The sequence below is a fragment of the Erpetoichthys calabaricus genome, chromosome 8, assembly GCF_900747795.2.
Source record: "Erpetoichthys calabaricus chromosome 8, fErpCal1.3, whole genome shotgun sequence".
Lineage (NCBI taxonomy): Eukaryota > Metazoa > Chordata > Cladistia > Polypteriformes > Polypteridae > Erpetoichthys > Erpetoichthys calabaricus.
Window position 1 is genome coordinate 52,443,758 of NC_041401.2, and position 22,866 is coordinate 52,466,623.

General features: G+C 38.9%; 1 long non-coding RNA gene across 2 annotated transcripts in view; it reads left to right on the forward strand.

Moving 5' to 3' along the window:
• LOC114656523 (uncharacterized) overlaps positions 1-19,143 on the forward strand; it is a 32,807-nt gene extending 13,664 nt beyond the window's left edge. The window contains exons 2-5 of one of the 2 annotated variants that reach the window (XR_003717047.2): positions 305-370; positions 480-510; positions 3,782-3,938; positions 18,944-19,143. This is a non-coding gene — a long non-coding RNA (uncharacterized LOC114656523). Of the gene's footprint in view, positions 1-304; positions 371-479; positions 511-3,781; positions 4,161-18,943 lie in introns of those variants that run through there. The other variant, XR_007935505.1, reaches the window with a different exon arrangement.
• Positions 19,144-22,866: the final 3,723 nt, after the last annotated feature.

A 22,866-nucleotide genomic window follows, 5' to 3' on the forward strand; every position in this document is an offset into this window, starting at 1 on the left:
AAGGAATATTGAAAATGTTTAACCACTTAAAACAATGCAAGATGCTGAGAAATTCATTCATGCTTTTGCTTTTAGTTGACTAGATCACTGTAGAGCACTCCTCCTAAGAAAGCCATCACTCAGTTGACGTTAGTCCAGAATGCAGCAGCAACAGTCTTAACCAGAAAAAGAAAATCTGAGCACGTCTCACCAGTTTTATCATCATTACACTGGTTACCCGTGTCTTTTAGTATTGACTTTAAAATGCTACAAATGGTGTATAAAGCCTTAAATAATCTTGCTCCTATGCTCCTCTACATTCCAGGTCATAACCTCAGATCTTCAAATGGTGGTCTGTTTATAATTCCAAGAGCTGAGCTTCAAAGAAATGGTGAGGCTGCTATTATGCATCAACAATATGGAATACCTACACCAGGCTAATAATGTGGATTTTAAGAAAACCCTAAATTCTGACTTTTTTCATTTTTCTTTTTTTGTAGGTCCAGTTTAGCTCTACTCTCAATAACCTAGGTATGCATAGAATTATCTTTCTCTTTAGTGAATCTGCAATCATTTTTAATCTTTACTTTTGTCTGGATCTTCTGTGCTTTGCCTCCCCTGCCTAATCAAGGTCCTGTGCAGCCACTCGTGAAATCTGAATGAAAGTGGATATCCCAACTTATCACAAGACTCAAAGCCTTAAAAAAAAATAAAAAACAATTTAAGGAAAATTATGATAGGCAAAATGCCCAGTGGGGGCTGGCCAGTCATTTGGCCTGGAACCCCTGCAGATTGTGTTTTTCTCTCCAACTTAAATGGAGTTTTGATTTTATTTTTATGTCCAAATACAGTATGTGTTATGTAAGTGTGCATTATTTATTTATCCTTTGTATACAATTTATTCATTACTATCTTATCTGAATTTAATTGGTTTTCTTTGCATGTAACTATTTCTTTAACATGTTGTAAAGCACTTTCCTTTGTATGAAAAGGTGCTATAGAAATAAATGTTTTTGTTGTTGTAGAGCACCCTTAATGCTCACCAAGCCAATTTTAAGTTACTAATCGACCCAACCTGTATGCCTTTAGAATAAGAGTAAAACTCGAGTATATGGGAAAAAACATATAGGCAAGGTACAAACCTGATGTTAAAAACTACCAAGCTCTGAGGAAGAATGGTAACAGCTGTGCAATTCACTTTATTATTAAGTTTTATTTTTATTTTGGCACAGTGGTTTGCACTTCTCCTGCACAGCTTGTGGATATGAATCCCACAGGTCAATCCACATCTGAGGCATCATTGTATCTACATAAACTTTCTCCAGGTTGGTGTGTTAAGCAAACTGGGTTCTCTAAATCATTATGCTTTGGATAGTGCCTGGTCTAAAGTACGAGTGCCCGTCCGGGGTCTTTTGCATGTAATGTTGTTGGATTAGACGCATGTTAAGGTAGGTCATACAGATGGACAGATTATTTATGATTTTTTGTGAGAGGCAGAACTCCTAGAAAAAAAAGAATGAATAAAGGTTAGTAAAGAACTAAAACTTTTCATGGCGAGCGCTAAAACGTGTCATATGAGTGGATGTGCAGCATTTAGCATACACTGTAAGCGAGCATATCAATCAGTGTAGGGATAAAAGCTAAATCGTGTTCTACCGTCCTCGCATGTCACTTTCTTCTACTGATTTCATCTTTCAGCCGAAAAACAACACTCACATTCATGGCACTACAAGCCACCCTTCTCTTTATTTATTTACATTTGCAGCCCCGTGCTCGACTTAGCAGGCTGTCTTTCATTTTTCTTTCTTTCTTTCTTTTTTTCTCTTCCTTTCACACAGCTGTAAACAGCCATCAAAGAAAAGACACAGTGCATCTTTTCTTGAAGTGACAAAGCGCCGCTTGTACAGTACATCCCCCTTTGGTTCGTTCTCGTACGCTGACTTATTATGCCGCCGTTCTTGGATGCGTTTCCCTGAACGAGGCAGGGGTAAATGAAGATATTTGTTTCCACTCAGGTAGCGCTGGCGCGCTCTTCGCTGTCTGTGCTCGGAGACAATTAGCCGACACCTGCTAGCAGCAGATTGCTCTGACAGATTTCTACGGCTCACTCTGACTCGCTCCTCGCCATCTGTCCAGATAAAGGTGTTGCACAGGTCACCATGTGCTGGTGAGCTTAGGAGGAACTTCAGAGGATGAAGGATTTGTCTGCCTGCCTTTCCAAAAAATGAGAGAGAGAGAGAGAGAAAATAAAGGGAGCGCTTACAATCCACATAAAAGAGACGTATGTCAACACGAGGCCACTTACGTGCCAGCGTGAGCTCATTACACCCTCGCTCACCTTTATTTCTGGTGGGATGCTGATCCGCAATCACTATATATTGCACCTTGACGAATGCGCTTTACTTTGATCGTGTTATTTCTTCCTACAAATACAAAAAAAAACCCACTTTTGATCATTCTTTTTAATTCCATCCAAAAGTCCGCTGTTTCCAGTTCACTGCCTTGATTATCTCATTGTATACACTCCAGTTATCTTTAAAGTGACCCAGGTTGCATGGATAAACTCGGATGGAATCGCTCCAGGCCCAAACATCTTCTCCCCCAGACACACACACACACACACACACACTCGCGCACACTCCCTCCCATAATCTCTGCTAGTGCCTCCTGATGCCTGCTTGTCTCATCAGCTGCAACCCACAGCTGCTCACCTTAGCGTTCGGAAGACTCGTTCCTTCCCCCAGCGCTGCCTGCGAGGTAAACTTAGGAAGGCCAAAACTGCTCATCCAAAGTGCGCTAAAAGAAAAGCAAGCGCTTGAATTTGTTTTCTAAAACGATCCCTTTTAGCTGTCATCCTAAGGCAGAATTACCCATCACAACACGCTTCACTTTGCAGCTCCAGTGTTTGCTACCTTGATGCATAAAAAAAAAGAATACAAAAATATGAAAGAAGACTAGTGAAAGGCAAGTCAATGGTTGATTTAAAATAAAGGGTATTGTACGGTATTGATTTAATGATTCCTGAAAGGTGTTGCCGTAGTGTCATTGTATTTTTAGTATTGGCTGAAAAATAAGCCAATTACACCGGAGTTATGGATTCTGCGCTACTTCTTTATAATGAGAGTTTACAAGACAGAGACAAATGCTTGTAGATTCACTTTAGTAGTAAAATATCCCATCCTCCCCTCCCAGCCGTGCACTAAGTGTGAAATTGTTGCATGCACGCTTTTATTTAATGGATTTGTTTTATTGCAAAGATGAGCGCCGTTAAGAGCAGTAAAAGAAAACCGGGTGTCAAGAAAGGTTGAGCCGCACTCTCGGATGTGCCGTTCAGCCAGCTTGGAAGAAGCACCGAGCTTTCTCTTTCCTTCTGTTTATTATTGCCTGAAAGATTCCAAATAATTTAGCTACAGTATGCCGTGTGTACTGTATTTGATCTAATTAAAAACGCTTCGTTATCTAAGTGTGTGTAACTTGAGACGCCGATTCCATTGTGCTACCACCCACAGGCTGCATGATAATGGCCAATTAGAAAATCATTTCCTGAAATACTTAAAATCATTTGCAGTAATATATTGCAAGACATTACCAAAAAAAAAAAAATGCTGAACGGAGTAGCAGCACCGTTCTGTGTACATCCACCCCGTCTTTCAGTCTGAATTTTGGCTCATTTCACTGGCTCATCGCCTCAGCCTCTGGCCGTCCTAACCTTGAACCTGCCGATGGGCTGAGTTTAAAACAGAGTTTCATTTCCATTCTCCGTGCTTGACTTTTATTTATTTATTTATTTATTTATTGCCAGGCAAAAAAGGCAATATGAGGTGTGAAGAAGAGGAAGCAGCCGCCAACAGGAACAGACCTGCATAATGGAGCCCTGTGCCTCTGAATGCTGTGCTTCATCTTAACACCTTTGAGTATACAGGGAAGGCAGACAAGATGTTATAATTGAACTGGGAAAGGTACGCACTGCTAAATATAAAGTTAACTTAGAAGGAAGGGAGGGAAATCATCTAATATAGTGAATGATGAAACCTAGGGGCAAGGCAAGGTAGTGTCAAAATATTTTGTTGCTCAGCACCATAGCGAGCTGTTATGATTAGAGATGTCATTTGTTCTTTGCCATCTGTGAAGGGTTATTTCCTGCATTGCACCCAATGTTCTGGGAAAGGCTCAGTTTCCCCTCGGCCTTGGGCAGGATTAAGTCAGTGGGAATGTTATGGTTTGACAAGAAGGAACTCACTGTTTTTTTGTTTTTTAAAGAGTATCAAGAGTTAGCATTGTGGATTTAAACACTTATATTCTGTTATAAATGTCCAAATTATTCATTGTAATGTTTGTGTTTTGTATTCTCTAAAATTTACTTTAAGTAAAGTAATGTGGTCGCTCACTGGTTACCACTTTTGTCTCATTATTCTAGAATTTTAGGTTTAAGTTTATCTCCCATTCACTAATTGTGTGTGGATTACATGTTCTGCCAGTATATGTACATACTGTATGTATGTAGGCTTAATGACATTAATTCACTTTAGTCCCAAATTTCCAAAGATTAGGTTGATGCAGCATATGTTTTAAATGGCTTAGGCTGATCAAGATCAGGACTGATAGTTTTCATTATAGTACTACTTATTCTATGAGAAGTAGGAGCCTAACAATATTGACCCCTAAGAGCAGTGGCATAGCTAAGGGCGGGCGGAGGGGACAGTCCGCCCCAGGCAGCACATTTCTGGGGGCGGAATTATTGGCCATAAGGCTCAGTACAATTTGTGTGTAAGCAGCAAGGTTTGGAAAAATATCACTCATGAATGAAAAAAGTAAAATTCTCTGATTTGTATCCACAAATGCTTCAAAAATAATTTTCAGATTGTCCTTCTGTGATGGCATCAGACACAGCAATTGAAATTTATGAGGCAATAACAAAAATAAACATAAATATTACACCAATAATAATTTCTAGGAAGATAAACAACTAATCTACAATTTATAATTTTGTTTCTTTATCAATCTGAATGCCTTTTTGCTCTGTGCAGAAAACATCCCCACCTATCACTTGTACACTACACTGGTTCTGGTTTTCATAATGTAATTACATTAAAAATGAATTAGAACACGGCTTATCAGTGCATCTCTACTATATTCTTGTCTAGCTGATGCTTATAAATAATTATATGTGAAAAAATATTGCTGTTTCTCTATATATGAAAAAACTATGCAAAATTTATCTTAATTTTTCTCTATATGCCATCCATCCATTATCCATTATCCATCCATCCAGTTATCCCACCGCAGTTTTTCTCTATATGTCATTTTAATTTTCTGTTTAAGTAGGTTAACATATTCAGATATGTTGGAGGGCGGCAAATGGAAGTACTGCCCTGCCCTGAGGGTCACGAACTTTAGCTACACCACTGCCTAAGAGTTATTTATATAACTATAATCATAATCTGCTTATTTGTCTCTTTGTTTGTCTGTGTCTTTGTTCACCGATACGTAAGTGAAAAACTTTGCATGTAGATTGCCAGTGGTGCAATTTAAAATATAGACTGATGTATCAGTTATAAGGGTTATAATGGTGAAGGAGCAATCCAAAAACTAGTGGTGATGCTGCGACTATAACTCTCTTCAAACAGTGGGTGAGGGCTGAGGCTGATGGGAGGACACATTTACCAGTGCACACAAAAATTTGAAAGCAGGATTTCATCTTAGACCACAGGTACAGAGTTGTCTTCAAATTTAATTGGTAGAACAATTTCATTGCCTCACTAGATTACAGGAGATCCAGGCCTTAAATGACCTCCAGGGCACAGCCAGTGTGTCTGTCTGCGGAGAGAGGCTTACTTACCTCGGCAGTGACATTCATGTCTCTAATGACTCTTCCTATGAAGTCAATACACAGATAGGGAAAGCATGGGGGGGTCATGAGGTCACTGGAAAGGGGTGTGTGGTGCCCCCGATATCTATGCAAAAGGACGAAGGTCCATGTCTTTAGAGTCCTGGTGCTTCCAGTCTTGCTATATGGTTGCGAGACACAGACGTTATGCAGTGACCTGAGATGAAGTTTGGACTCCTTTGGTACTGTGCCTCTTCAGAGAAACCTTGGGTACCGCTGGTTTGACTTTGCATCGAATGAGAAGGTTGCTCTGGAGTCCTGAATAAGGCACATTATCTGCATTTTGAGGGAATGTCAGATACTGTACTATGACCATGTGGCGCGATACCCCGAGGGTTAATTGTTGGGAACCCGAGTGGCTGTGGCAGATAGAGGGTCATTTCTAGAGGGTGGGACTGGACCGCATGTCTGCCTGGGGGGTTGTCAGCCAGGATCCTAAGCTGTTTCATCGTGTGGTACCAGTGCAGGCTCCCCAACCTGACCTGACCTGACTGGATTACAGATTTTGTCAATGAGTATTTGCTGTTATTTCATCATGGGTTGCATTTAGCCATGTTGAATTTTCCCTGTTTACTTTAATTTAGTCCCTTTTCTGAGAAATACTCAGATCCAAAACAGTTGTGCATTGTTGCAATTCCATAAGCAGCAATGTTTCTTTCTTTCAACCAACACAAAAACTTTTAAAATTCCAAAACACCGTTTTTAGTGAGTTTTATGTTTATGAAATCGCATATGAAATAAGGTTTAGTATTCATTTTGTGAAGATGTATGTGAAAGGAAACTTGGCTGTTTTGATCAAAACTACCTATTATTTTGTGATGTTATATTATACCAAACTTACAAAAAGTGATTTGAACTGCCAGACAAAGACAGTGGCAGAATTTGGTCTACCCTACTGTGACCTTGCATTGGAATAAACGTATTCTGAAAATGAAGAATGAACGGACAAATACTGCACTATAAAATGATTCCAGCTGATTTTACAACATGATGTATTGCAGCTTGTAGAGATGCATGGAGAGTAGCTGAAAAAGGAAAAGCCATACTCAATTGAGGCCAGAGATGGGTATCCAATCAGGATTCCAAAAAGCTTAGGCTAAATAGGCAAATGTTTTAATGCATCAATAACAAAGTACAAAAGACATAAAACAAAAAAAAGACACAAAGAAGGCTGAAGTTATGAGTGACAGTGACATCAACAGATGAGCGAGGCTTGACATCACTGTTGTAGGTAACAATAAAAGCCCACAGGGCAGACAGGACAAAGTGGGAACAGATTAATTTCAGAACTGCGGTCTCAAGAGCTCGAGAACATCTGTTCATTCATATTCCATGTTTATTTTACAAAATAACCTTTTTACTAAATGCTTTATAGCTCCTTAACTCTGATTGCTTCTAGTGTTGTATTTTTTTAGCCACCCATAATAGTGGTCATTCCACCCACTGAAGTAAAAGAGTGCTTCATCTGTCTGGTTTGGACTCATAAGATGGCGGTTATCGTCATTTGCAGCAGAATGCCTGCCCCCTGCTTCATTTTGCTTCATAATCCTTCTAACTGCACTGAATATCTCAAACTAAAAGAACTTAAAGCAATACACTGTTACAAAAAACTAAAATGACTAAAAGAAAAATGACAATGGATCAATGCTATAGTAATAAAGATTTTATTTCAGGGTATCTACAGTGTTTTTTGGTTGTTGTTCAGTTATCTTCTTTCATTCATTAGTTCATGTTTTCTTGATCATGCATATGATCAAGAATCAAATTTATTATGAAATTCCAATAGAGGATTGCAGGTTTTAGCAGTACTGACTGTAAGGCAGGAGACGATTCAGAACAAAGTGACACCTTTAAGTAACATCTTAATGTTAGGACAGTTGTGTGCAGGACCATCAGATTTTTTCTAAAACAGCCTAATAATAATAAGGTGCAAACAGCCAAGGTAAGCTGGTACTGTTTTCACCTGCATAAATGTCTGTGTATTAATCATTAAATGTTACATTTAATAAAATATTTGTATAAAAATAGAAAAAAACATGAAAAAATGTAAAGGTTGATGCCTCTTTATACACAAAAAACTCTGCTGATTTTCTCAGAAAAATAAATATATTGCAATTGAAATTTCTGACACAGCAGAATAATTATAGGAGTAAGGGGCTGAACATGTAATTAAATGTTATGTTCAGATAACTGTAAAAATTAGTTTCTAATAAAAAAAACTGTTAGGAGCAAAAGTTCACAGCCAGTGTGAATCTTCAAGACCACAGATGGCCAACCTTGAGGTGTGATATTGGGCATTCTTAATATTAAATATTGCATATTATATTTTCTTCTGGTGTTATCACATACAAGGCCATGATAATACTATACAGATTATTATACTATTATATATATATAAAAAAACTGTCTGCCTGTCCACTTTTCACGAGAGAACTACTTAACGGATTTAGATAGTTTTTTTTTTCTATAATTTGCTTGAACATCGTGCTATGTATCATAGTTCGCTTGTGGTACCGATTTATTTGTGCAAATCTGAGAGAGATGCAGCAGGCCGAGATGGGGCAGGGCCCTCCTCACTCACACATCAGCCTTGGGGAGTATCTTACATCTGCTTAGCTAGTGAATGAGAGAACTACTTAACGGTTTTAGAGCGGGTTTTTTTCTAGTATTTGCTTGAACATTACAGTTGATTTTGCGACTTTTCTCATCACGTTAAGAATCGTAGTTCGTTTGCAGGAGCGATATTTTCATGCTAATCCGAGACAGTGGCTGAGGGCCAAGGGGAGGGGTAAGTGTGACTTTTCTGCCTCACTCCGCGCTGTCCGTGCAACACGGCTGCAGAGAGCTTAAACTACTCGGCACATCCACATAAAAAACAACAAGGGGGGAGCGAGCTTTCTTGAAGGCTTTTACTGGACATACCTTGTTGTAAACTGAAATATATACAAAAGAAACATACAGGCATTTACAGGTGTACAATCAAAGACAATAAAGAATGATTTACAAAGCAATGCAGTACATAGCAGACAGTGTACATTAAACAATAAAGCTTTAAAAGACACTTTACGCTTTAGACACAGAGGTTCAAATTGCTCCGTACCACAACTAACCAGACCCAGGGGTTTATTTTTTTTTGGATGTGACCGAAACAAGAGATAAAGGGGTGCCTACGTGAGACACATGGGGTGTATTGTATTCAAATGTTTATTATGGGACCTACGTGCTTTACGTCAGTTTCATAGACTTTTATAGCGCCACTGTGAGTGTGGGACGTGACTGACTGGTGTGTTAATAAATGACAAGATGAAGGGGGAGCACAGTTCAACAAATAACAGTCTCAACTAACAAGATGTGGGGCAGAACAGTGACGTCAGGAGTAGGGAAGTAGGGAACCGGGCTGGGTTTTCCTCAATGTCCTGTTTCACTTCTACGTGAGCAAAGCCACGGGGGATGGCTAGTACTGTACTAAAATGTCGTTATTGTATTATGAGTATAACACCAAAACAAATTTCTGGCAAGTGTTTGCACAAAGTTAACATAACAGTCTTACCCCCACTTAATCCATTCTGGGATCAATAAACTGTTTAGTTCAAATGGAGGTCAGTGCAGTTTATTTTAAACAGACTATGTAACACAAGTATGGCACAGTGCAACACATAATGATTGGCCTTGTACAAATGAGTGTACCCTGTGATAGGACCCAGGTCACAGCAACAGGCTCCTGTTCTGTAATGAGTGGATTCACAAGAAAAATCAAGTAAGTTCTGAGAGGTCTTCATCTAGGATGCCTGCTCTTCAGTTCCTGATGTGTTTCCACTTGCAGGCAGGTGTCTATAAGCCCTTCTGTCAATATTTAGAGACATTACATGCTCAGCAAGAAAGATGTCGTCTGTGTTGCCTTTTTTGATTTCTGTGAAGGTTTCATACTCTTGTTTGACGTATTATTTTTCTAGCATTATTCTCCTTGTGCAGTAGAAAACTGCTTGTGTGCTTCAATTAAAATAACCAAGTCTTACTAGCTGGCATATTTGCATCTATTTATTAATTAAGTAATTAATTTGTTTGTTTGTTCTTCAAGTACAATGGAAGAAGATATGTGTGGCACTGTGTAGCATCCAAAGACCACTGAGCTTTCATCAAGGTGTCAGCAAGAGAAGAGCTAAATCTCTCCTGGATTTTGATCTGGCCAGTTCCAAAACTTATAAATGCTCAAAGAGCAAAAGTGAGACCTGTACTACTATACAGGTGTGGACTAAAAGAGCAGGGCTCACCCTCTTAGGGAGCTTAGCTACAAACCGCACCTGCTAAAAGTGGGGCAAAAGCTTTAAAATCAAAAAAGATTCACAATAAAGGAGACAAAGAAAAACTATAAAACCTCAGACCCACTAAATATAGCAGAGTCCTTTTAAAATATAAAAATTTATTGAAGAATCAAAAAAATAGGTCAAAGAAAGTTTGGGCAGTACCAGCCAAAATGGAAAACAAAAAATTAACAAAACCAATTCAAAAGCCAAAAATATTACCCTTTAAGAAAAAAATAACACACGCAAATCCAAACATTAGGATCAGGGAAGGACCGGGAAAGGGGCAATATCTCCCCTGGGCACAAGAGGGCAGCCCCCCTGATTTCCATCAAGGACCACAGATACGGAGCTGGGAAGCCCAACCCTGTGAGGGTCCGTGGCCCAACCAAGGGGGTGCCTGGATAGTTCCTGACCCCTGGAGGACAGTACTTCTGCCACACCAGGAAGTGCTGCCACTCCAGGAACTGTGTACGCCTGGAGTGCTTCCGGGTGCAAGGGCAGCACTTCCGCCACACCAAGAAATGCTGCCGGAAGACCATCACCGAGCACCTGGAGCACATCCGGGCGTGATAAAAGGAGCCGCCTCACTCCCTTCGAGGAGCTGGAGTCGGGAGGAGGAAGACGGAGCTTGCAAGAGAGAAAAGGACTGAGGAGTAGTGTGTGAGTGGGTGGAGCCATACTTTGTAAATAGTGTGTTTTGGACATTGGTGTCATGTCTGTCTCTGGCTGGGCTATCTGTTACAGTGTAAAATTGAAAACCAAATCATAGAAGAAACACACAATGCTGAAGATGCCATTTTAATGGCCACTTCTTAAATAGTCCAATTTCTGTGGTGGCCCCATTCCTCTAGGCTCAATTTCTAGCACAGGGCACAACATAGATAGATAGATAGATAGATAGATAGATAGATAGATAGATAGATAGATAGATAGATAGATAGATAGATAGATAGATAGATAGATAGATAGATAGATAGATAGATAGATAGATAGATAGATAGATAGATAGATAGATAGATAGATAGATAGATACTTTACCGTCTGATAGAACATCTGCAGCATCTTATTGCAGATGTTGAAGGATGCCAGCCTTCTAAGGAAGTATAGTCGGCTCTGTCCTTTCTTGCACAGCGCATCAGTATTGGCAGTCCAGTCTAATTTATCATTATAACATTTAACATGCAGAAGAAATGATATTAACATAATATCGTACTAAACAACATACACATTACGAAAAACAAAAACACAAACGTTAATATTTACAGCATAGTATTTTAAAAAAAACAGCACAAACATGAAATAAAAAGAAGTTATACACTGAGCCAGAGTTATGACCCCAGCTAAAACACAACATCCAGAGGCATTAATGCAGTCATTACTTAAACTTACACTAAAAGTTAACAGAGAGAAAAAAAGTACTTCATGGGTTTCAAATAATTAATCTGTTTTTTGAATGTACGTATTGTATTACAAGGCAGTGGGGAGTCAGAACCCATCAAGCAAGTCATTCATTAGTATAATGATGTACCCAAAATCATCTATAAAGGAGAACTATAGGGTGGTATGATGGAGCAGTGTGTAGCATCGCTGGATGCACAATGTCAGATGAAAGCTCAGTTTCTCATTGGGATTCCTTCAATGTGGAGTTTACATCCTCTTTTTAGGGATGCCCTGGCAGGCACTACCATATCTTCCAGGTCTGGCTTCATGCTGGGGTAGGTTTCAACCATGACCCTGTACTGAAAAAAAAATATTCAAAAAAATACAATTTGTCAAAAGGTACATGCAATGTGAATTTCAGTTGGCAGCTTTGTATACTTCGAAATGGAAGTGTAAATGTATCATTGGTTCTACAATATTATAACTGACTAGTGAATAGATATAGCCTTCATGTCATCCAATGTACAGTAGCTGTTGCTGATTTCAGATTTTTTTTTTCCTTATTTTATTTTTTTTTAAAAGGTGAGCAAATATCCTTAGATCTGAGCTTTGTCTTTTCCTTACCCTAAGAGAAAGTAAAGCCATAGCTACAGAGGTAGTTGGCAACTTTGAAATTCAAGAGTAGCAGAATTGCTTGGGGCAAGCGTAGACTTTAAAGAATGTATTTACCCATAGAAAAATCGATGATGATGGATACTGTGTAAGGCAACAACAGGCTTAGCCTTTATATCCAAAAGCCCATTTACCATCATGAAAATCCAGGGAGAATCATCTTCTCTTTACTTGAAGCTTGGAAGAATTCTTATTGCACATATACTGCATATGTACAAGATAAGAGCATATTCCCTTCTGAGTGCGACTGCAGGAATGCATATTTCTAAGTGCAACAAGCCTGTATTACAGTTTTCATTTAAGATACAAGGGTTTCAATGTCTTCATATACAACAGACAAATCGGCCTTGCAAAGGGAAAGAGTAAAGCAGGGATTGTGAAATAACTTTATTTTTTAAATCCAGTTGTTTCAGATTGAAAGATACTAAATACGAAAAGCACAATGACTCATGGATATTTCCAACATGGCATACTGCACAAGTGTTCAGACCCTACTTCTTCTTCTTCTTCTTCTTCTTCTGCTTTCATCTGATCCCTTCACTATACAGTTTTTCTGTATTTATATTGGCTTCTTCTCCCAGTCATACAAAATTCTGACAGACTAACAGTCCCAATTATATCATGTGTATGTCAGAAGTTGGTAATAGAGAAATGTTTCTTCTTGTACCTGTTGTTCTTTGAATCAATCCTATATCCTGTAACACAATAAATAAACGTGCTTCTTCAAAAGGAGACATGTAGCATATACTGAGATCTGAGATGTGAAATTGTATTTAAAATTCTATTGGTATAGGAAGCTTGGTTATTTCAGAATAGTCAGTTACAGTGCAAATCAGTACTTTTACAATTTTAATGGCATGTAAATATAATGGTGGTCCGATAGAAGGGAGGGAGACCAACATTAATCTGTCCTGGCAATGATGCCAAAAGCAGGAGAATGTGAAAAAATACCTTGAATACCTGTATCAAAGACAAAATAAGAATAGATGGACGGTGGGAAATGCAGGATAAGAGGTCATATATTATCTGCCTGCATAACTGGGGCAGCAGGAGATGGCTGTCTGTGTTTAAGGCTCTTGAAGGGTTACATGGGTTGCCATGAGACTGGCAGCAATACCGAGTCCACCAAGAGGAGCTTGAGGAGTTTTATAGGGCTAGATCTGGCACTTCAGAAACTTCAGATGAGACTGTAACTGTCCACACGTGACTCCTTAACATTGACTTAAAAGAACCACAGGCTTGTAATTGGGTGCGGAGTAGAGGCAAGGCACTCAAGATACTCACCTGACTTCAGCCAGACTCCTAAGGCTACCGGCTGGCTTCAGTTGGAGCATGCCCAAAAATAAGGCAAAATAACTTTAAATGTCTCAAAAGTTAAGGAAAAGCCACACAAAGTGGAGGACAACTGTCAACCATTTGTACACAAAAAGGGCAAAAAAAAAATCTTTATAAATCGAACATTTATTAAAAAACAGATAAGATAGCACAAATGCTTAACAGAGCAAAATGAAGCAAAAAAACAATTTATCTAAAAAGGCAAACCACAGCACACATAGTTGAAATAATAGTCCAGTAATCAGAATCCTTAATAAATAGCAAAAATAAATAAATAAATCAGACATCAAATATAGTACTTAACAGAAACTCCTTAAATGAATGATTCCCACTCCTGAGCTTTGTCAGCCAGTCTAAATAGCCTGGGAGAGGGCTTAGAAGTAGTGACATCAGGGTGGTCCTGTGCATTCCTCAAAGAACAAGGAAAATAACTATATTTAAGGAGACAGTACATTATCAAACACTACATATAAAAAACAACAGAAATAACATAAAGCATGATAAATAAGAATTAAAAATGAACAAAAACAACAATAAAACTATGCCTTTTTACATAAGACTATCTTTCATAGCCCATTCAGTTAGTTTGAAAGAGTGATTCATCACTGTCTGCTCCACTTGATTGGGACCTGATTTTTAAGAACATCCATCCTTCCATTATCCAACCCACTATATCCTAACTACGGGGGTCTGCTGGAGCCAATTCCAGCCAACACAGGGAAACCCCGGGCAGGGCGTCAGCCCACCACAGGGCACACACACACACCAAGCACACACTAGGGACAATTTAGAATCACCAATGCACCTAACCTGCATGTCTTTGGACTGTGGGAGGAAACAGGAGAGCACCCGGAGGAAACCCACGCAGACAGGTGGAGAACATGCAAACTCCATGCAGGGAGGACCCGGGAAGCAAACCCGGGTCTCCTAACTGCGAGGCAGCAGCGCTACCCACTGTGCCACCGTGCCACCCTTTTAAGAACATAACTTTTGCATATAGAAATCTCAATGAGCAACACACACACAATTCAAACTTGAGCATCGCCTGTATGTCACTCCCCTAAACAGTTTGCTATAGACCTCTCTAATGTTTCCCTTTGTTCTCTTTGCTCTTCTAAACCTCAAGGTACTTTTTCAGACATGTATTGGGAATGTCCTAAGGTTTTGGCCTTTTGGCAAAATGTGTTGCAGTTTCTTTCTTCTGTCTTCTCCTGTAATATCTGGTTTACTCCTCAGGTTTTTCATCTTTTGGATATTTCTGCTCTGTCTCTTTCCTCTTTCCAGTGTAGGTTGTTCTTTTTAGGAACAATTGCTGCAGAATTAGCCCTAGCTTTAAGTTGGAAATCTCCTGACTCTTTCTCCTATAAGTTCTGAAAATCCTCTTTCTATAACTTTATGCCTCCTCAAGCTATCTGCTGCTAGAATTGATGGTGCTACTGGCTCAGATATTTTTAAGTGGCAATCATATATACAACTTATTAAAATCTACCTGGATGAGAGTTTCACTTAATGACTACTGTCCTGTGTGTAGCTGTGCTTTCTGTCCTCCACAATTACCTTGTGCTTACTGACTTTCAGACAGTTAACTAAGAACATGAACATGTCTCTGTAGTCTTCTTTTGGGTGGCATATTTCTGAATCCTCTTTCTAATGGTTTGTACCTTATACAGTTACACCCCTTGTTCTGTCATTGTTTGTTCAGAAATATCTCCTTCAGTCACCATCCACACTGCAGTATAAAATGCAGTGATTATTGTGACAAGTCCTTACAGCGTTGATAGGTGTCTTCCCTGCTTCTACATATGATGATGTTGGTCTACGTAGCCAAGAAACATCAAAACCAGAAGCCAGTGAGAGGTTCAGTCCAAAGTACTAAACAAGAAACACTTTAAAAACTTCTATCAAAAAAGAAAGTAAGGAAATAACTGTAATAACACATAACTCTTCATTAAATAATTTTAGAATACAATATATTGACATGTTACAGGTACTTATTGCTTCAAAAAAAGGACATGGTGTTGAATGAAATCTAAGCTGTTGTGGCAGATGGCCGGGACGCCCCTTCGGCATTTGTTCAGGGGGAGCAACACCTCCCCCTGGACGCTAGATGGCAACCCTCCTGGGTTGGAGCGGTGCCTCGGTTTCCCGCAGTGATCCATGGGAATTGGAGTTGGTTGCAGCCCTGTTGGGTCCCACAGGTGACACCAGGGGGTACTCCAGCTTGGACTCCTGAGCCTTTATGGGCAGTGTTTTCGCCACACCCGGAAGTTCAGCCGGAACTTGGCAATCAACCACCTGGAGCAGTTCCAGGTGGACTATAAAAGGGGTCAGCAGCCACCACTCGAGGAGCCTGAGTCGGGAAGAGGAGGACTACGCTTGCTGGGAGGAGTGGTGGTGCAAATACTGTGTGTGTTTTATTGTGGTCTGCTTTGGGACTGTGTTGTGCCTGTGGGACACGGGGAAGACATGTCCGACAGGTGAAGAAAAATAAAAGTGTATTTGGCATTTGTAAGTGCCTCCGGTGTGAGTCTGTGTCGGGTCAGGTGCCAATATATTGCCTTTTGTTGCAGTGTTTAACTTTTATATTGAAATAATGTAACCATTGTCTGGGCAATAAGCAAAAGCAGTTAGAAATACTAATGAAATATTTAAAAAGTGAAGCCTAATAATCTAAGTAGGTTTTTCACATACTCAAATACAAACTACAATTCTGGCAATGAGAGACAGAAGAAGACATAGGTGCCCAAGAATAAAATAAGGCTTAAGTGAGAAGTTTTGTATTTTTGATGTCAAAGTTATTTTTTTCACAGTGGCAAAAATGAATGTGCCTGGAAAACATTAATCCATCCAACTTCATAACTCGCTTTTCCAGGGCAGGGTCACAGGACAGATGGAGATTATCCCAGCAATCACTGGACACAAGACAACAACAACATTTATTTCTATAGCCCATTTTCACACAGAGGATGTAGCTAATTGTGCTGTACAAGATGATAAAAAATTAAAAGAAAACAAAAACAAATTAGAAATGGATAAAAATAGGAATGGTTAAATAGCATACCAAAAAACAACAGATAAGAGTAAATCAATACACCATTACATAACATAGATGCACAGTGTCACACACGTGTGAGTTGGAGGAAGCTAAAGGGCTCTAGTAATTGTAATACCATATCAGACCAGGGGGTGGCGGGGTGCGCTGACTGTCTTTCTCAGTTCCTTGCCAGGAAATCCTGCCGAGTTCCAACTGCCTTCGACGACGTCACTTCCAGTTCTGGCGACTTTGATGACAACACTTCCGGTATCAGCCCCTATGACGTTGTCACTTCCAGTTCTAGCCTCCAGGATGATGTCACTTCCTATACAGGCCTTTAAAGCCACTATCTTGCCTTTGTTTAATTAGTTCTGTTTTTGACTCGGTCTTGTAAACAACTCTCTTGGAGAATTCAACCTTTTTGCAGCCTGGACATATTATATGGGTGGCTGCCCCCAACCTTTATTATGTCTGGTGTCTTATTGTGTCACAACAGGTAATAGAAACAGTGGAGTCCTTAAATATTGTATACATTTAAAGTCCAATGGTATGGTCAGATGGCTAGGGAGGACAGAAAAAATAACTCTGGGGCAAGTTGCCGGAGAAAATAAAAAAACTTTTTAAGCCAAAAGACCACCTAGACCCCATTGGGCATTCTACCAAACATAAATGTAATTAATTAACTTCTTATTGTTTTTAAAGCTTTCTCTTAGATTTGATGCAGTGAGTCACATCAACTTTCATTCCAAAATAATAGGTGGCTGCATGGTACTTTGATCAGGTGGTAGTGGCACAAAACAACACTGCAGAAAAACTGCAAAAGAAAGCAGAGAAAAGAAGAGGATCCATGGAGAATATGATAATTCTGTGCATGTATAACCTAGAGGTAGAATGAACACACAGCTATGAAAAAGCCAAATTAAAAAGAGGATTTTTAGAAATATTTTTCAAAATATTTCACAGTGTTAGCATATCCGTATCAGTAAAGTATTCCAGAGGAAACAACACCTGCACAAGGTACCAGCCACTTGCATGGTGAAGAAACACACTAGAGTCAGTTTAACATCATCGGTTCACGAAACCTGCATGTCTCTGGACTGTGGGGTAAAACCAGAGTACCTGGAGGAAACCCACACAGACATGGGGAGAACAGGACATGAACCCCAGTCGCTTTTCTGCCAGACAGCAAGGCTACCATTACACCAGTCTGCCACCCTGAACTGAAAACCTGTATTATTAATTGAAGCATTATTATGATAGTAGTATTGGTGTAAGTCTTAAGACATGACCTGCTGTGACCTAAAGGAATGGAACGTCTTTACTTGTAAAGCCATCAAACTCAATGGACATGACTTATGTTCACATCATTTGTGAGGACGTACTAGTGGAGATTGAAGATTTTATCACCCTAGCACAAGCAAGGGACTTCCATATGCAAAACAGAAATATAGAAACTTTTTTGAATCCAAAAAGAAGGGTGAACACTTAGCCAACAAAGCATTGTATGGTACACTAACAAGTCAGTTAATATATGTTGGCATTAAAGAGTAATCTGAAAGGTACACGGTTTGCCTCCAATAAAGAAATGGCAAAAAGAAGGAAATACTTCAACAAGTTGATGAACATACACCTTAACATCCCATCATCAACAAACAGTTGGATGTGGCCTAGGGCTAAATGAGATAGACTGTTAGCTACACGGCTTTGTGCTTGATCTTCATCAATGGCTCAATGAGTGACCCTGAACAAGTCACTTAGTATGCAGTGCCTTCCTTTATAGGAATAAGAAAATAACTGTAACAATGCAAGCATTTGCTCACATTAAATGAAATACTAAAAGGAATGTGAATGTAGACAAACTAACAAGTGCAACGAACTGACTAGACTCCTTTTATAGCACAAAGCTAATAATATTAAAGATACAATGCATAAATAGAAAGAAAAGAGTAATTACAGAGTTTACAGGGCAACCAGTAGATCATAACGCAAAAAGTACATTGGTCAGTTATAAGTGATACACCTTCTGTAAAACTGACTTGATTTGGATATTACCTTGAAATCTTAAACCTGTAATAATTTGATCCATGATATAGCGGGTTGGATAATGGATTGATGGGTGGATCAAATTAAAAATACAATATGTGCCCTTTTAATGTTCAAGGTGGTTGCAAAAATAATTTAAGAAGTATGTATTACCTGGCTTTGTACAGTGTTCATATATTGGAATTGCATCAAAGTCCTTTCATTTCAAAGTGTTAAATGCATAAAGTATGTGTTAGTAACAGGCATTATATTCTACACTGTTCTAAAAGCAACAAATCCATTTAGATAACTTTTTTTTTTTCATTTCAGATGTCTAACTATTGAGAGAAAAGAAAACCCCAGGAGAGATTTGATGTGCTCAGTGCAGCTTAGTGCTGAAATAAACTGATTTCTAAGAATCTCCTGTCTTAATAAAAACAAACATCTCAACACACTGGCACGTGTTGGATGTTACTACAATATTCTTCTCTCAGCGTATTGTATGGCATTCTTAGATCTATGCCAGTTATGCATACATTAAAGTCAAGTTGCACAGATTTGATTGAAGTCTTTCTTTTTCTTTTCCAGTACTGCCATGACCTTACTCCATCTTTGGCCACTTCGTTTCCATGACACTCTCTTTTTCATGTATCGGAATTGTCCATGCTTTTTCTTTTTCAGCAGGCTGTCTTTAGAGTTCTCTGTTCCCTTCTGAACAATGTACTTCCACTTATTTCCCTAATGGTTTCCTGTTCTTTATTTACTCTAAGATGAATTTATTTCTGTGGCACAAACACTGCCAGCCTCTAGGTTGCAATTCATAACATACATTATATCTCATTTCAGGTGTATTTGTTTTAATCTGACCATCTAAAAATATTAACTACTGTTGTTCGATGCTTGAGGCATGGTTCAGTCCAGACATGAGCCTGAAACTTTTTATTTCTTCTCAGTAAAGTATTCCTGTAAAAAAAATGCAACTCAGCGTATTATTTTTTTTATAACATTTTAATTTTATAAAGTATTATTTAATTGCATTTTTTATATTTTTAAATCTGTTATTCCTAAATAAATTAGCTTTGTTTTGCTTAAAGGTCACACATTGATGATATCTCCATCCTTTCTGAATTGTGCCAGATACCTACCTGCCTCAACATGTGATGGTATGGCAGCTATCTACCGTATATACTCGTGGATAAGTTCTCCCGTGGATAAGTCGGGACTTGATTTTACCGTATAATTTCTGGTATTTTATAATGTCAGTTGTATAAGTCGAATGCGTAAAACTCACACTATTGGTCCAAGAGATTATGATATGCTAACACCCACCTGAGAGAGTGACCACGGAGCACACTGCCTTTTTTTCCTATGTGGGTGCAGCAATGCGCTGTATCAGTGTGTGCTCCTAACCGCTCTCTCTCTCTCTATTGTGCCAACGTGACCACACGGTAATACCCGAACTATTCCAAAGCAACGTTTGCACTGATTTGTGTTTTTTGTCTCTCACACCCTCATATACCTTTATTGTAAGAGAATCCCTTATCTACAATGGAGCGTTCGATCAGAAGAAAATATGAAACTGGCTTTAAATTAAACGTAGTTGAAATAGCGAAAGAAATTGGTAACTTCGCTGCTGCAACAAAATTCGATGAATCTGAGAAACTGGTGCGAGATTGAAGGAGGCTAGAAGATGTAAAAAAAATGTGTCACATTTTTGAACAGGCATATAAGTCGGGGTCTAATTTTATGATCGACTTTTCGGGTTTCAAGACTCGATTTATAAGTGAGTACAGTATATACAGTAATTAAAAATGAGATTCACATTGTAACTTTAGAACATAAATCAGTGCCATTCAGCACAACAAGACTGTCAATCCTCTTCACCTAATTTCTCCAAAATTACATGACGTGAAACTTTGAAGCCCCTCCAAAGTACCATTGTCTACCAAACAACCTGGTATTGTATACGTTTACATAGATTAGATTAAATTAGAAGATCATCTGCAATAAATAAAATACAGTATGTTACTGCAAAGAATTACCTCAAAGTAATATTGTATTTACCAAAGCTAACCAATTAAGGGCTTGCTTTATCAAAATAAACTTATACACTTATGTCTGAAGTCTGAAGTCTTCTTGGTATTGTTTCTTTTTGCAGTCCTCCAATTGTCTTTAAGTAGCAACCTTGCCTGTCAAATAATGGTGGACTTATGTCAATTATTCAAGTATGAAAAGCATATTAAACTGTAAAATTTTCTTTTCAACTGAATTTCAATTAATTCCCATATAGCAGCTTCCATTTTTTACTTACAAACAAAGTGCATAAGTTTTGACATGGATGAATATGTAGCTGCTGTCGCTGTTTATGTGCACATGTCACCAATTGTAACTAATATGGTGAGCAGTCACACAATAAATTCAGACACAAGTAAACAGCTCAGTTTCACTGAGTGGTAAAAAACAAGTTGATGAACATACACCTTAACATCCCATCATCAACAAACAGTTGGATGTGACCTATGGCTAAATGAGATAGACTGTTAGCTACACGGCTTTGTGCTTGATCTTCATCAATGGCTCAATGAGTGACCCTGAACAAGTCACTTAGTATGCAGTGCCTTCCTTTAGGTCTTCCTAGGTTCTTATACTTCCCCGCATAGTAAGTGTACATCCAGGCCATTTTATCTGTGGAGTATAGCTGCTGTGAGGAGAAGGTGACACTCTGAGTGATCCCTCAGCAACTCTCTGCTTAATAATTAGTTACCAGCTAGGGGTGAACTTTCATGCCATCATTATGCAACCTTTTTCCAACTCTATAATGTAGTTTGTTATTATCAAAAATTGTTTAAGTATAAGGCTGACATACTGTACATGTCCATGGTTCATTTTAGCTTAAATTATATGTGTTTTATGATTTAAAGTACAGTAGTATTACATCACAGCCATTTTATTAAAAGGTTTGACATTTCTTCGGCAAAATAGCTAAGTAAAAACATTATGAATTTTTGCCGATTTTTCTATTATCATGGATGTTTGTAGGAATGGAACTTGCTCGTAACCTGAGGCTCAACTGTGTAGAATTTTAGCTCTAAACCACTCATTGGCTATGTACATTTTTTACTCTCACCACCTGTCTGGAAAGGTTTTACTCCAAAAACACCAATTTTCCTCTCATATTTGCAAGCCATGTAAGCTGAATGGATGAATAGACAGTTGATTTTCCAGCATACAATTCAGTCTTTCGCCACGAAATTGTTTACTTTAAAATTATGTGCTTGACAGTCATCTAGCAGTCATCGGATTTAATCATTCCATTTTCACTAACAGTAAGGCCAATGATCAGGAGTTTGAGAACACTGCATTTGTACACTGACATGGAATCCACAAATGTGAATACTGTATTGACTTTAAAAAGGGGAGTCAGACCAAAAATATTAACATGTGAGGATCAGGACAGAAATTGGACTCAAAGGCAAAGCGATGGTCACAACCAACCAAAAGTCATAAACAAAATAACATCAAAGTCAAATCGTAAACTAAAAATCATAGTCAAAGGGCAAGGCTTTTCTTTCAAAATACAAAAGTTCTAATTAAGTTATATGCTAAGTCTAGTCTATCCATCCATCCATTATCCAACCCGCTATATCCTAACTACAGAGTCACGGGGGTCTGCTGGAGCCAATCCCAGCCAACACAGGGCGCAAGGCAGGAAACAAACCCTGGGCAGCACACCAGCCCGCCACAGAGCGCACACACATAAACACACACCCACACAACAAGCATACACTACAGACAATTTAGAATCGCCAATGCACCTAACCTGCATGTCTTTGGACTGTGGGAGGAAACCGGAGTACCCGGAGGAAACCCACGCAGACACGGGGAGAACATGCAAACTCCACACAGGGAGGACTCGGGAAGTGAACCCACTGCACCACTGTGCCGCCCTAAGTTTAGTCTAGTCTCGGATATTTGTTACTATTTTAGGGTGATCTTTATACCAGTACACAGAAAATGTAACAAGTGGCATGCCCAGGTGCCTCATGGGAAACCTCCATGGAAATACATGGCACAAAACACACCAAATAGTGGTACCATCCCCAAAAAAATAGTGACAGAAAAGATGGTAAAATATATTAAGCTTCTAAACCATGCTTCTAAACCAAATTCTTGTTATAGAATTGGATTCCTTTGGTTTTAAAATCCTGGAAGTTTCACCAAGAGTGGTAACAAAGGAAAAATTAAAAATCATA